Raw genomic sequence first — 16,513 nt, forward strand, 5'->3', positions numbered from 1 at the left:
AAATACAATGCTTTCAGTCTGACTTTAAAAGTCCCCATAGTTTTTATCAATCTCAATGATGTTCATACATCCCCATAGTTCAAGATCTTTTAACTGAGCCATAATACCAAAATATAACCTCAAAAAACCCAGAATGGCACAGAATAAATATTCACACTGCAATAGATGGCATTGGGCATAGCAAAGAAACATTCAACCAATACAAGATTCAAAACAACCAGGGCAAACATCAAACTCTGTAGCTTCAAGTCCAGCAACTCAAACCAGTGACAAATCTTCAAGTCCGATAATTCTAACCAGCAACAAGTCTCTGGCATTCCAATTCCACCCCTCTAGCTAGGCTACTCACAGTCCTGGGAAACTTCACCGGGGCCGGCAGCTCCTCGGCAGCCATCTCATGGTCCCGGCATCTCCACTGGGTCTCCACTGCAAGCCACGGTTCGTCCTCATGGCCCCATGGGGTCTCTGTGCAGGCAACCAGCAAACCCGCTTCACACTGCCCATGGCCATTTCCAAAACACAAGACTGTGTTGCAAACTCAATGACCCTCTTTCCAGCATTTCTTATACTCCACGACACCAGGTAGGGTGCCAATTTGTTAATCCAGGGGGGAATAAAGCAGACTTTGAAGAACAGGACACTCCTTGAGCACTCAGGGCCCTTCAAAAGAGTTGACATTCTTTTTGTTGCCCCAGCGCAGGTCAGCTAGCCCAGTCTCAAAGGTTGTAATCTCTCAGTTGCAGCTGAATTGGCAGCAGTTCACCCAAAGATTTTTCTTTCTGTGCCATATCCCTCTGCACACACCAGTTCATTTCTACGCTAAGCAACCCTGCACAACTTCTCAGGACATGGGCACAAGAGCAAGCTTCTCACACAAACTGCTAGCCCAGTCCAGGCACAGCTCTTTCTCACCCTCATAAGCCAAACCTCACAGTCCATAGTTCTTACTGCCTTCAGGTCTTTCAGCTCTGACCAGGATAGACCATTAAGCTGTACTTACAGCACTGCAAGGCATCTCTTAGGCCAAGGTTTCAACTCCTTCCACAGTCCTCTTGAAAATCAGCTTCAAAAGGCCGAAGCCACACAGTCAGGTGTCTATCAGCAACCCCACTCCTCGGTACCACTTTATTGTTGCAGTCTGGGTTGCATTGCTGTTAGAAATCACCTAACCAAGAGCAGCTTCTGGGAAAAAGAGGTTTATTTGGCTTACAGGCTCGAGGGGAAGCTTCACGATGGCAGGGGAAAACGATGGCATGAGCAGAGGGTGGACATCACCCCCTGGCCAACATAAGGTGGAACACAGCAACAGGAGGGTGTGCCAAACACTGGCATGGGGAAACTGGCTATAAAGCCCATAAGCCCGCCCCCAACAATACACTCCCTGCAGGAGGCATTAATTCCCAAATATCCATCAGCTGGGAACCTAGCATTCAGAACACCTAGGTTTATGGGGGACACCTGAATCAAACCACCACAAGTGGACACTGCAAGCCTTATATTTGGCCAGCCAGGTCAAATGAGCCAATGGGTATAATAGTGGCACATCTGTTATGGGGAAACCAACTGCCCTCTAATTTGACTGGAGGCCCACTTCATGGGAGGGAATACATCCCTGATACTGAAAAACTACAACAGGAGTAGTTATGAGCCCTAGGGATATAATATCTGCTGCTGTCTGGCTAAATGTATATACTATGCTCACCAAACTTCACAGTAAGTACTTCTCTTAATGTTCATACCCATATATTCATGCTACTCTCACTTTTGTTTAGAGAACCTTCTCTTTTCAGATGACAGTGACCTCGGGATGACTCAGAAGGCACCATGATGCTGAGAAGAAGAGACAGAGGAGTGCTCAGCACTGAAATATCTCTATCACACCTTCCAAGGCTCAGGGCCCATATGGAAGAGGTAGTGGAAAGAATTTAAGAGCCAAAGGAAGGGTAGGACTCCTTAAAATGTGCTCCTCCCAACATAAAATGGCCTGGATATCCATGACCACACAGTGCCTAACACTACCTACACAAGACCATCACAATAGGAGGAAAAGATCGTGACATTAACAAAAGAGATAGACTGATTGAGACAGGGAGGGGACATGATGGAGAGTGGAGTTTCAAAGGAGAAAGTGGGGGGGAGGGAGGGCATTACCATGGGATATTGTTTAAAATTATGGAAGTTGCCAATAAAGAAAATCCATACAAAATAAAATATGCAAAACAATAAAAAATAAAAGAAAACCATTAGGTCAAACATCAAACCTGACAGCCCCTGTCTGGCATCTGGGACTTGTGATGAAATACTCCAAAGGCTTGAGTGTCTCTGCCTTATCCTGGGCACACCCAGCACCAGTTTGCAGCTGTCCTTTGTATCCAGTAGTTAGTCCTGGTATCTCCAAAGTCCCAGAGTCTCCACTGCAACCTATGGTTCATCTCCATAGCCCTATGCCATGTCCTTACATGGTGTCCACACAAGGACTTCAAGAACCCTGTGAAGTTTTGAATCAGATATTCCACATAAACTCATGTGTTCTGAGCTCTTGGTCCCTAGCTGGTTACAATTTGGGAACTGGATCCTTGCTGGAGGATGTGTGGTGTTGGCAGGTGGATGTTATAGCCAGTTTCCCCTTGCCATTGTTTGGCTTACTATCCTGCTGCTATTTTTCACCCATTGTACTAGAGGTGACATCCAGCCTCTGCTCATGCCATGTTTTCCCCTGATATCAGGGCCTTCCTCTTGAGTCTGTAAGCCAGTATAGCCCTTCCCTCACTCATGCTGCTTTTGGTCAGGTGTTTGCCCAGAAACTCAAAGGTAACTATAACAAACCCTGCCCCACATTGCCCAGTGGCTATCTTAAGGACCATGGGCATTTTGCTGAAGTCCTCTTCCTGCATTTGTCATACTTCCAAAACCAAGCTGGACTTGAATAATGTGACAGTTAAGCTCTTTGTCTTATTTAATTTTATTTATTTGACAGAGAAAGAGAGATTGAGAGAGAGAATGGGCATGCAAGGGTCTCTAGCCACTGCAAATGAACTCTAGACACATGTACCCCCTTGCGCATCTGGCCAATGTGGGTCCTGGGGAATCAAACTTGGGTCCTTTTGCTTTGCAGGCAAACACCTTAACTGCTAAGCCATCCCTCCAGACCTATGATGGTTAATCTCTTTTTTTTTTAATTTTTTTTTGTTCATTTTTTATTAATTTATTTGAGAGTGACAGAGAGAGAGAAAGAGACAGAGAGAGAGAGAGAGACTGAGAACGGGTGCGCCAGGGCCTCCAGCCACTGCAAACGAACTCCAGATGCATGCACCCCCTTGTGCATCTGGCCTATGTGGGTCCTGGGGAACCGAGCCTCGAACCGGGGTCCTTAGGCTTCACAGGCAAGCGCTTAACTGCTAAGCCATCTCTCCAGCCCAGTGATGGTTAATCTCTTGATTGTCCACTTGACAAGATTTAGAATCCCCATGGAAACAAATCTCTGATCGTGTCTGTTACAGATTTTCTAGATCAGGTTAATTGAGGTTGGAGGAGTCACCTTAACTGTGGGTGGAATCGTCCCGTGGACTGGGTTCCTAGAAAATGTAAAAAGGAGAAAGCTTGCTGAAAAGGTAGTGATCATAGGTTTACTTCCTCCCTGAAGATATGACAATGTAAGTCTAGCTTCCTCTCCTACCATGCTTTTCCTGTCATGCTGGACTTCCCCTGGGAGCTATAATTTAGAAGTAAACTGGTCCCTTCCTCAGGCTGCTTCTGGTCAGCTATAGTGTCCAAGCAATGAGAAGTTGACTAGTACAGATGGAGTGATGGCTAGTCTCTGGTTGTAAACTTGAGGAGATTTTAGAATCACCATGGAAACAAGTCTCTGAGAAATCTGTGATTTTCTATGTAGGTTAATGGAGGTGGGAAAACCTACACTGTTTCCAGCACCATTCCATGGGCTGGCATCCTGGACTGAATAAAAAAAGGGACAGAGAGGGCTGGAGAGACGGCTTAGTGGTTAAGCACTTGCCTGTGAAGCCTAAGGACCCCGGTTCGAGGCTCGATTCCCCAGGACCCACGTTAGCCAGATGCACAAGGGGGTGCACACATCTGGAGTTCGTTTGCAGTAGCTAGAAGCCCTGGTGTGCCCATTCTCTCTTTCTCTGTCTGTTGCTCTCAAATAATAAATAAGAATAAACAAAAATATTTTAAAAGGGGGGCAGAGAGCCAGGCTGGGTGCTCTGCGTGGCTTGGCAGCTGAGGGCGGCCATGCTACTGGTCCTCAGCAAAGCAAGGACTCTCCGTGGAGGCACTTGTTACGTTTGACCTGTCCTGCTGGGAATGTCTTCATCCTGTCTCCTTTGTGGGGCGTCATTTCTTCCCCCAGGAGAACTCTGTGTGAAAGCATCCCAGGCCGAGGTTGGGCAGTGAGCCTCCTCTCCCCCTGCCTGTGGTTAGTGGTCAGTACTTTTCCAGGAAGTGGTACTGGCCCACACCGTGCCCAGCCTCATGGCCTCATGGCCTCATGGTTCACCCTGCCACTACCCACCCGAACCATCCCAGTGGTAAGCACCGCTCTTCAGTGTTTGGCTTGGTTTTTGGTGGTTGTTTTGATTTTTTTTTTTAAGTTCTTTTTTTTTTTTTTGGTTTTTCGAGGTAGGGTCTCACTGTAGCCCAGGCTGACCTGGAATTCACTATGGAGTCTCAGGGTGGCCTTGAACTCATAGCAATCCTCCTACCTCTGCCTCCTGAGTGCTGGGATTAAAGGCGTGCGCCACCACGCCCGGCTTAAGGTTCTTTTTTTATTGACAATGTCCATAATTGTAAACAATATCCCATGGTCATTTCCTCTCTCCCCGCACTTCCCCCACGTTCCCCTTTGTTGTCTTTTTTTTTTTTAATTTTTATTTATTTATTTGAGAGTGACAGACACAGAGAGAAGGACAGAAAGAGGGAGAGAGAGAGAATGGGCGCGCCAGGGCTTCCAGCCTCTGCAAACGAACTCCAGACGCGTGCGCCCCCTTGTGCATCTGGCTAACGTGGGACCTGGGGAACCGAGCCTCGAACTGGGGTCCTTAGGCTTCACAGGCAAGCACTTAACCACTAAGCCATCTCTCCAGCCCCTTTGTTGTCTTTTTGAGGTCGGGTCTCGCTGTAGCTCAGGCTGACCTGGAATTCACTATGGAGCCTCAGGTTGGTCTCAAACTCTGGGCAATCCTCCCACCTCTGCCTCCCGAGTGCTGGGATTAAAGGTGTGCGCCACCACGCCCGGCCTCTTCAGTGATTTTGAATATCAAAGGAAGACAGGTGAGGTAAACACCAGGTTATCTCTAACAAAGTATTCGAGGCAGCCCATGGACCCTCCTGGGAGCTTGTAACCTTCATAATGATACATCATCGATTCCTCTCCCTGCCATCATTTAGGTGTCATTCTGAAGTCGGCCATAAATACATACTGGAAGTGTTAAGCCCAATGCAGTTTTGCAAACTGCCTCTAGCTGGATTCCTAGACACCGGCTCCTGTCCCTGTCAGTCACAGCCCAAGGGCTTCACAGGGCAACTTTGGTACAACATGTTAATGTCGACTTGTTTTATTATGTCGTGAGGACCGTGTGTGTTTGTCTGCCTATCAGCGTTATGTTTGTGAGCTGCTGCTTGAGCATGCAGACAGCTCACATGATTACTGTTGATGGGCCTGTGACACAGAGTATATAACCAACTGGCAATGGCTAAACCACACAGAACTCTGACCCACAGCCTGCCCAGGAGACCAGCCCTTTTCTACAACAAACAACAGAGAAGCTGGCCTGCAGGAGGCTGATCACTGACTCTCATGATCACCCAGAAGCCAAACGACAGCCCTGACTGACCGCTGGCAGACAGCTTGCCTAAGTTCTGCTCCCACTTCCAAGTAAGGACCAATGAGCAAAAGCTGATGCGATTTGAATTATGTGGCCCCAATAAACTCATGTGTTCCGAATGCTTGGTTCCCAGCTGATGGTAATTTGGGAGGTGGAGCCTTGCTGGGGGAGGTGTATCTTTAGGAACAAGATTTGAGGCGTTACAACCAATGCCCCCTTACCAGAGCTGCTGTTTTCCACCTGCTGTGGCAAAGATGGTGCCCAGCCTCTGCTCATGCCATCTTTTACCTACCATCATGAAGCTTCCCCTCGAGACTATAAGCCAAAATAAAAACTTTCCTCCCATCTGCTGCTTTTGGTCGGGTGTTTTGTCCCAGCAACGAGAAGGTACCTACAATAGCTGATTATGACCTTTTTTTAAAATAATTTTTTTCATTTTATTTTATTTGTAAGCAGAGAGAGACATAGGAGAGGCAGACACACACACACACACACACACACACAGAGAGAGATTGAGAGAGAGAGAGAGAGAGAGAGAAAGAGAGAGGAAAAAAGGTAGGGAGGAAGGGAATGGGTGTGCCAGGACCTCTAGGCACTGAAAACAAACTCCAGACACCACTTTGTGCCTCTGGCTTTACTTGGGTACTGGGGAATTGAACTAAGGTCATTAGCATTTGCAGGCAAGTGCCTTAAACTCTAAGCTATCTCTCGAGCCCTGAATGTGGCCTCTTAGCCACTCATGGGATGCTTGCCTTTAAGAGAGCCACTGCCACACTGCCCTGGTCACACTCTCCAGAGGAACCTTCCTGTTGTCCACTCTGAGGTTCACTGCTGTTCTACCTGCCTCAGAGTCTCAGGCAATACTCACCATACAAATCATGGTGACCAACACCTGTCAAAGCATTCTGACAGATTATCCGTAAGAGAGAGAGGCAGATGTGTAGAGAGATGGCAAACCAGGGCCTCCAGCCACTGCAAATGAACTCCATGTGGTTGGGCCACCTTGTGCATCTGGCTTACATGGGTACTGGGGAATTGAACCTGGGTCCTTAGGCTTCCCAAGCAAGCACTTTAACTACTAAGCCATCACTGCAACCCCAAGTTTGCTAGTGTTTTTGGTTTTGGTAAGGATTTTTTTTTTCATCTGTACTGATCAGGGATACAGGCCTGTGGTTTATCCCTGATGTGTCTATTTGGTTTTGGCACCAGAGCAGTACTAGAGTTTTAGAATGAGCTAAGAAAAATTCTCTTCCTCTTTATTTCTGGGAAGAGTTTGTAAATTATTAATTATCCTTTAAAAGCTCATTAAAATCACTAGTGAGGACCTAGGTTCAATTCCCCAGGACCTATGTAAGCCACATGCACAAGGGGGAACACACATTTAGAGTTTATTTGCAGTGGCTGGAGGCCCTGGCATTCTCTCTCTCTCTCCTGCCTATTTTCCTCTCTCTCAAATAAATATATAAATTTTTTAATTAAAAAAAATACTCCAGCTGTTATTGTCATATTGTTTTTAATCTCATCAATTTTCATTTCATGTCTTCTCTAAGGGCTCTGTTGCTAGACGCATGTCACATGGGGTGACACTTTCATCACTGTAACATTTACCTCTTTGTCTCTGGTAACTTGCTCTGTCTGAATATGTGGTACATCTTTTTCTTTCCTTCTACTTTTTTGTAGTTGTTGTTTTGTTTTTCAAGATAAGGTCTCACTCTAGTTCAGGCTGACTTGGAATTCACTATGTAGCCTCAGGGTGACCTCAAACTCTCAGCGATCCTCCTACCTCTGCCTCCCTAGTGCTGGGATTAAAGGCGTGCACCACCATGCCCAGCCTACTTTCCTTCTATTTTTAACCTATTTGTCTTTGAATCTAAAGTGTATCACCTAAGGGCAGCATATACTTATATCTTGTATTTTTGCTTTCTTTTTAGATGGCTATGTCCATTGACATTTAGTTTCTACTGACATGGTTAGAGATCCTCTTCCATTTTCTCTGTTTCTTTCACTGTTTACATTATTTTATGTCCTTCCAGATTTCCTCTGCTACTGTTACATTAAGAGATTTTTAGTGTATTGTTATGATCATGTTATTATTTTAAATATTTTATTTATTTATTTGCAAGGAGAGAGAGAGAGACAGAGGGAGAGAGAGAGAGAATATGGGTATGACAGGGCCTCTAGCCACTGCAAATGCATGCAACACTTTGTGCATCTGTACAGGGGAATCAAACCCAGGTTATTAGGTTTGGCAGGCAATTGCCTTAACCACTGAGTCATTTCTCCAGCCCTAATTACATTATTATGAATGAATGTGTTTTATTAATTTTTTTGTTAAAATTTGCTGTAGGGCTTACAATACATTTTCATTTACCTAAAATTACTTTGGCAACATGAACTTAATTCTAGTATGAACTTTTCTATGTTTCTCTGTGCCTCTTCCCTTTTTAGAGTTATCACTGTGTTACATATTATTGCTATATATGTTATAAGCCAAAAATACATTTTAAAAATTATTGTGAAATAGTCAATAATATATTATATATATTACATATAATATATAATCATATATCCTTTATTTTCTTTTTTTGGCTTTTCAAGGCAGGGTCTTACTCTAGCCCAGGCTGACCTGGAATTCACTATGGAGTCTCAGGGTGGTCTCAAACTCACAGCAATCCTCCTACTTCTGCCTCCCGAGTGCTGGGATTAAAGGTGTGCACCATCATGCTTGACCATATATCCTTTTTTAAAATTTTTATTGACAGCTTCCATGATTATAGACAATAAACCACAATAATTCCCTCCCCTCCCACTCTTTGCCCTTATAAGTCTACCCTCCATCATATCCCCCCTCAATTAGACTCTTTAATTTTGATGTCATCTTTTTTTTTAAATTATTTATTTATTTATTTGAGAGCGACAGAGACAGAGAGAAAGACAGATAGAGGGAGAGAGAGAGAATGGGCGCACCAGGGCTTCCAGCCTCTGCAAACGAACTCCAGACGTGTGCGCCCCCTTGTGCATCTGGCTAACGTGGGACCTGGGGAACCGAGCCTCGAACCGGGGTCCTTAGGCTTCACAGGCAAGTGCTTAACCGCTAAGCCATCTCTCCAGCCCATGATGTCATCTTTTAAATAGACATAAGAGAAAACTATATTAATAGAGCTTGTTACATTAACCTTTCATCATTTACTTTTTTATTCTTTATTTTATTTTAGAGAGAGAGAAAGAGAAATGGCACGTCAGGGCCTCAGTCACTGCAATTGAACTCCAGACACTTGCACCACCTAGTGGGCAGGTGCAACCTTGTGCTACGCTCACCTTTGTGCATCTGGCTTACGTGGGATCTGGAGAGTCGAACGTGGGTCCTTAGGCTTCACAGGCAAGTGCCTTAACTGCTAAACCATCTCTCCAGCCTCATTTACCATTTATGATTCCTTTCATTTCTCCTTTCGGGTTTAAGTCACCATTTGGTATAATTTCCTAATTGCACACAGCAGTGGTGTTTAATGTGTAACCAAGCTCTGACTTTCCCACATGGAGATTTGATTGACCTATCATTCTTATTGAAAAGTTGGTGTTTTTTCCACACAGTAAAGTATCTTATCACAAGTCAGACGGTTTGCATGTCGGCCTACCTCATTCCATAGGTAAATTCATCTCACCTAGCCTAGTACCATACAGTACCTTATTGTGGCTCAGGATGGCTTCCAACTCATGTCCCACTCTGGAAGGTCTGAGGTTACAGGAACGCATTACCATGATAGTCCCATAAACAGTACTACTATCCGAGGGAATAAGTTCTGTAGGTCACAGCTTCTTGGACTGAGGTTGGCAACCCCATAAGGGATTGTATAACTGAATGAAGGTGTCATTAAAAAATTGAAATCAGGGGCTGGAGAGATGGCTCAGTAGTTTAGGTATTTGCCTGCAAAGCCTAACAACACTTGTTCAGTTCCCCAGTACCCATGTAAACCAAATGCACAAAGTGGAACATATATCTGGAGTTTATTTGCAGCAGCTAGAGGCCCTGGTATGCCCAGTCTCTCTCTCTCTCCCCGCCCCATCACTCTCTCCTTGCAAATAAAGATCTAAAAAAATTTAAAATATAAAAATAAAAGTAAATAATCAAGCAGGCATGGTGATGCATACCTTTAATTCCAGCACTAGGGAGGCCAAGGTAGGAGGATTGCTATGAGTTTGAGGCCAAACTGAGACTACACAGTGAATTCCAGGTCAGCCTGAGTTAGAGTGAGATGCTAAAAAGCCAAAAAATAAAAGCAACCACAAACAGCTCTTTGATATGCAAATTTGCTTTTGTCTTTAGTAAATAGTGAAAGTATAGGTATACCAAGGAATTATTTTGAAATAAATTTCTGTATGACTTAATACCAGTCAACATTCAGCCTGTGTTGCTATTTTATATACCTATGTAACCAGGGCAATGCAAAAATTTGTCAAGCAAAAAAAGTAGAAAACGCTGAGGAGCCTGGCTCTAGCTGGTCGCTTTCTCAACATTACCTTGGTTAATCTGGGCCCCTTTGCAATATACTTAGGAAGTTTTGTTAGGAAGTTTTTATTGATGACCTCCATATTGAACCATGTAGCCTGATCAACATCCCCTTCCACCCCCATCCTTCTTGCCTACCTCTACTGAAGCCCTCTTCCTTCCAAGTAGTCCTTTTCTATTTTGAGATCATCAATTTTTGATATCATCATATTTTTTTCCTTCATATTACACAAGTCTTATGTAGGTAGCATCAGCCACTGTGAGGTCATGAATGCAATGACCGCTTTGTGTCTGCGACTCGGAGTTCCAAAGCATTCCTCCGCTTCCCTCGGCTCTTACATTCTCTCTGCCACCTCTTCTGCAATGGTCCCTGGGCCTAGAAAGGTGTGAGAGAGATGTCTAATTTAGTGCTGACCACTCCACTGTCACTTCTTCTCAGCCCTTGGATGAGTTTTTGAGTCTCCCCAGTTATATTTACGAATTTTATAATAAGCTTACCAATTTCCATCGGGAAGGAACAGCTGAGAGTTTAACTGGAATTGTGTTTGATGTATAAATTATTTTGAAGATTAACAGTAATAATAAATTGTCTTCCCACCCATGAACAGGGTATATTTTTATTTATTTATATCACTATTTTTTTCCCTCAGACATGTCTCTCCTCTGTGGATGAAGTCCAGTGGTGGAGTGCTTGCTCAGCACACCCAAGGCCCTGGGTTTGACCTCCAGTATCGCATGATAAAAACTGCAAATGTTTTGCATTTTACTAAATATTTGGGTGCTATGACAAGTAAGATCATGTTAAATTTTTTATTTCTGAGGTAGGGTCTCACTATAACCGAAGCTGACCTGGAATTCACTATATAGTCTCAGGGTGGCCTTGAACTCACGGCGATCCTCCTACCTCTGCCTCCCAAGCACTGGGATTAAAGGTGTGCACCACTATGCTTGGCCTTAAGTTTTTATTTTCTGTTTGTTTCTAGTCTATAGAAGGTGTTCAGGTACATCTGTTTAAGGATCCACTCATGGTCATGACCATCCATTTTTACGTCTGATTTTGTTTTAGTTGTACCCTGTGCATTACTGACACATGTGTAAACTCTCATGCCCATGACTTATCATCCTCAGAACAGAAACAGGAACTGACATGCACATGAGCCTTGAAGCCAGGACCCAATGTGTACAAGAGATGTGCAGCCTCTGTCCAGGGTTCGTGTTCCACTTATGCCTCCCATTTGCACTATTATGTGACAGCTCTGTTTGCTCTTCCCAAATCTTGTCCATAGGCCTGCTGGAAATACCTTGGAAATTTTCTTTCCTAGAGGTAAGACCTTAAGATACATGATACATGTGGTACTTTGAATGTATGGCTTCAGACTCAAGCACTAATATATATATGATATATGTAATATATGTATTATTTTCAGTTATATATGAGAGAGAGAGAGAGAGAGAGAATGGGTGTGGCAGGGCCTCTAGCTATTGCAAATGAACTGCAGGTATATGCACCATCCTGTGTATCTGGCTTACATGAGTTCTGGGGAATTGAACCTGGGTCCTTCGGCTTCACAGGCAAGTGCCTTAACCACTAAGCCATCTCTCCAGCCCTCAAGCATTTTTTTTTATTATTAAGATTGAGCTTGCAACTTGAGTCTCCAGTTGGCAGAGTCCTGTTGGGGAAAAGGTTTGTCACTGGGGCGGGGGGGGGGGCAGAACGTGGATCTGGTAGTCCCACCCTAAGATGTGAAGAGAGCCAATTTGAGCTCTGGCTATTCACGCTAGCTGGCTATTTGGTGATGCCTGTCTGTTACGTTCTGTGGAAATAAGCCAACTTCTTCCACCATTGATAGGGTCCCCCCCCCACCCCTGTGGAGTCTGTAAGCCTGAACTCAACCCTTCCCTCCCGTTAGCTGCTTCTGGTGGGCTGTTTGTCCAGCACCCGAAGGTGACTGCAACAATACAAGTGCTCCCAGCCTTTCATTCCTGTAGCAGGTAGACACCCAGTCGCTGCTGTGTTCAAGGCACCATGCAGGGCAGGATGATGAGAACCCAGGAAGCTGCTCACCACGTGCCCCATAGGCATCCAGTGTCCAGTGGCGCCCACAACGTCCTCCAGCGACACTGAAAGCAGAGGGGGAAAGTGCATGACAGTGATTCCGTGAGGAACTGGGGGCTCCAAGGATTTGTGAGTGGGGAGACCACAGGAGGGAGAGCTAGGGCATAGGAAGACATACACTCTATAATCTCCCCTTTTCTCCCAAGCCTGGCCAATGGCGCATTCTCAATTCATTCAGCAGCAAAGTAAACCCACATCAAAGGCATCGCATCTTTGCATTAAGTTCCACCAAGTCACATTTATTTTTACGTCTGATGTGCCTGACATCAAATAAACAGTTATTTAAAAGATTGGAAGCATCACAACACGGTGACATAGCCAACCTTTAGAGAAAAAAAATGAATGATTTATTTAAAAGGTTGAATGTGTCACAGTAGCATCGAGATCAGCAAGTGAAATAGCACACATCCCGGCAGCAGGGGCGGCTGGAGGGCCGGAGCTAGAGCAGAGGAATGGTCCCCGGTACCCCAGGCTGTCTCCCCAGAGCCGTCAGAGAACTGTGGGGGACACATAGTCACAAGCTAGTGTCAAACACCACAGGCGTCTGCGTTATCTTAGCAAACGTAGATTCTGGCCTTGCATTTGATGGATGATGTTAAATTATTATTATTATTATTTTGTTTTTTTGGCGGTAGGGTTTTCACTCTATCTCAGGCTGACCTAGAATTTACTATGTAAACTCAGGGTGGCCTCGAACTCATGGCGTTCCTCCTTCCTCTGCCTCCCAAGTGCAGGGATTAAAGGCGTGTACCACCACACTCAGCTATTTTTTGAGTTTTAAAAATGCATTTTATTTACTTAAGAAAGAGAGAGAATAGGCATGCCAGGACCTCTAGCTGTTGCAAACACACCATCTTGTGCATCTGGCTTTATGTAGGTACTGTGGAATTAAACATGGGTTGTCAGGCTTTGCAAGCAAGTGCCTTAACCCCTAAGCAACCTCTCTAGCCTTTTTTGTTTGTTTCTTTTTGAGACAAGGTCTCATCTTGCTATGTAGCCCTGGTAGGCCTCAAGCTTGCAATTCTACTGTCTCAGCTTCCTAAGTGCTGGCATTATATGTGTATGCCATCCTATCTAGCCTGCCTACTTTCTCCCCTCCCCTCCCCTTCTCCTCTCCCCTTCTCCACTCCTCTCCTCTCCTTTTCTCCTCTCCACTCCTCTCCTCTTCTCTCTTTTTTTCGGTGCTAGGGATGGAACATGGAACTCAGGAACTTACAAGTGCTCTACCACTGAGCTGTGTGCATAGCCAGTTCATTCTCTCGTGTTTTAGTTTTAGTCTGGGAGTGGTGTTAGGCATGAACCAAGTACCCTGCTTAGCTCTCAGAAATCTTGGGATACTACGTGCCCAAATAACTTTTGTTTTTTGGTCTGTCTTCCTCCTGGTCACATTCTGCGGAGTGGTAGTGTTAGCACAGTAGTTGGAGGTATGAGGAAAGGCTTCTGTCTGTGCAGCCTGGGCCTTGGCAGGGAAATAAATCCCTGTGATCCTGTGACTGAGCACTCACGGGACAAGGAGAACCTGGGGTAGGACCCACCAGTTCTGCCCTTTGTAGCTGGGTGACCTTGCACAACTTCTTGATCCTCTTGGAGCCTCATCTTGCTCGCATGTAAACAAGAGGTTGATTCCAGCTCATTCTAAAGGCCCTGCCTGTTTCTAACACTCAATTACAAGGGCCTCTCTGATGTCCTTAATTGTAGGGTCTGTGTCTTTCCAGTTTTTATTCTTGGCACTCAGGGCACTCGACACAAGATGCTGGGGGTGCCAGGAGCTATGACCGGAATCCAAGGGCAGCCTGAGGTCTGGGCTGGAAAAGAGGTGTCACAGATGACGTGATGTTCCCTGAGAGAGGTGCTGGTGGGGAATTAGTCAAATGATACCCTATCATTTATCAGATCACAGGGTTGGAGAAGCCTCCTGAGAAAAATCTAGGCTGGGTAGAAGCTCAGTTTGGGACCAAGGCTCAGAGGATCATTTCTGTAACGGAGCTGCAACGTGAAGTACTGGGTCTGCAGAGAGGCGGTCAGAGAGAGCCACCCTGGTCAACTGCCATAGATGCCCATGGAGTCCATGTGACCCAGGGAGACCGGGAGCTTCTCGTCCGGTGGGGGACCTGGCCATGCCAGCTGCAAGGGGAAAGCTGAGAGATGACCCTTCTGGATGTCGGCTCCTGGCTCGGGAAGGTTCTGTCATTCAGTATTCATGATCAGAAATCAGTGCCCGGGAACCAGCACAAGCTTCCATCCCCCAAGGTTGGGAACCCAAGGGTGATGTGGGAAGAAGGTCAGGGGTAATGCATGCCCATCCTCCTCAGGGCTTTCCAGGAGGTAACCCCACCCCTAGCCATGGGGACTAGGTAGACCTGGATCCAGAGGGGAGCCCAACCGTGGCAAGACAGATCCTGGTCCTGAGACCTCACTAAGGCCACCTGGACCTTCCTGGGATTTCCCAGGATGGACCAAAAGTCAGTTTTTCTTCTTCATCCTATTGGAATGCTTTTTTTTTTAAAAAAAAATATTTTATTTCAGAAGAAGATAGGGAGAAAGAGAGAGATAAAGAGAATGGGTGCACCAGGGCTTCCAGCGACTGCAAACAAGCTCCAGATGCATGTGCCTCCTTATGCATCTATATTTATGTGGATCCTGGGGAGTTGAACCTGGGTCCTTTGGCTTTGCAGGCAAGTGCCTTAACCACTAAACCATCTCTCCAGCCCCCTACTAGAATTCTTACAAAAAGGTTTTGAGGGGTTGGAGAGATTGCTCAGTGGTTAAGAGCACTTGCCCTGCATGCATACATACCTGGAACTGAGTCTGATTCCCAGCACCCGAGGAAACAGTTGAGCGTGACTACGCATGTCTGTAACCCGAGTCCCGTAGGGCTGGGGACTGAATAATCACTGGGGCTTGCAAAAACTGCAGCTCTGGGTTCAGAGAGTCAGGAACTCCTCAAGTGAGCAATAGAGGAGGACAGCCTCTGGCCTATGGGGCACGTGCATCTGAGCACTCATGTGCTTCTCTCTCTCTCTCTCTCTCTCTCACACACACACACACACACACACAACGTGCATCTGAACACTCATGTGCTTCACACACACATACACACACACACACAACATGCATCTGAACACTCATGTGCTTCACATACACATACACACACACACACACACACACAACGTGCATCTGAACACTCATGTGCTTCACACACACATACACACACACAACGTGCATCTGAACACTCATGTGCTTCACACACACATACACACACACACAACTTGCATCTGAACACTCATGTGCTTCACACACACACACACACACACACACACACACACCTCATACTACAAACGTACATGCAAAAGGACAAAAACCTTGTTTTGTTAAATATTATTTATTTATTTGAGATAGAGAGGCAGAGAGAGAGAGAGAGAATGGGTGCACCAGGGCCTCCAGCCACTGCAAACGAACTCTAGATGCATGTGCCACCTTGTGCATCTGGCTTATGTGGGTCCTGGGGAATCGAACCTGGAGTTTGTTTGCCGTGGCTGGAGGCCCTGGTGTGTCCATTCATTTTTTTCTCTCTTCCTCTCTCCCTCTTTCTCAGCAGTCAATCAATACATAATAATTTTTAAAATGAAAGAGAAAATGAAACCACAGCTACAAAATGCAAAGTAAACAATACCTCCTACCTGGTCCTGCTCCCTTCCAGGAATGGGGTGCACTGCTCTGAGCATTTGGCTCTGATGCTGGCCCCTATGGACTCCCCCAACACCACTTCCACCCATCCCCCACTATGATGCCCACCCCCAGGGCATTCCAGGGCTTAGAGTTGCTCTGGCCTGGTCACCTTGTCCCTTAAACTTTTCAAAGACCTAGTTTACCTCTTCCAAGGGTCTCAGCTAGTCCCCTACCCATGACACCAGGACCGTAGCAATGCTGACCAGCCCAGCCACCCCATAGCATACAACACCCCTGGGCCACATTGACATTGACTTCCTGTTTCCATGGCTTCAAGTCCACTGGATGGGCTTGGGTCTACAGCATGAGCTGGTCATC

This window comes from Jaculus jaculus, chromosome 15, assembly GCF_020740685.1.
Source record: "Jaculus jaculus isolate mJacJac1 chromosome 15, mJacJac1.mat.Y.cur, whole genome shotgun sequence".
In the NCBI taxonomy this organism is placed as follows: domain Eukaryota; kingdom Metazoa; phylum Chordata; class Mammalia; order Rodentia; family Dipodidae; genus Jaculus; species Jaculus jaculus.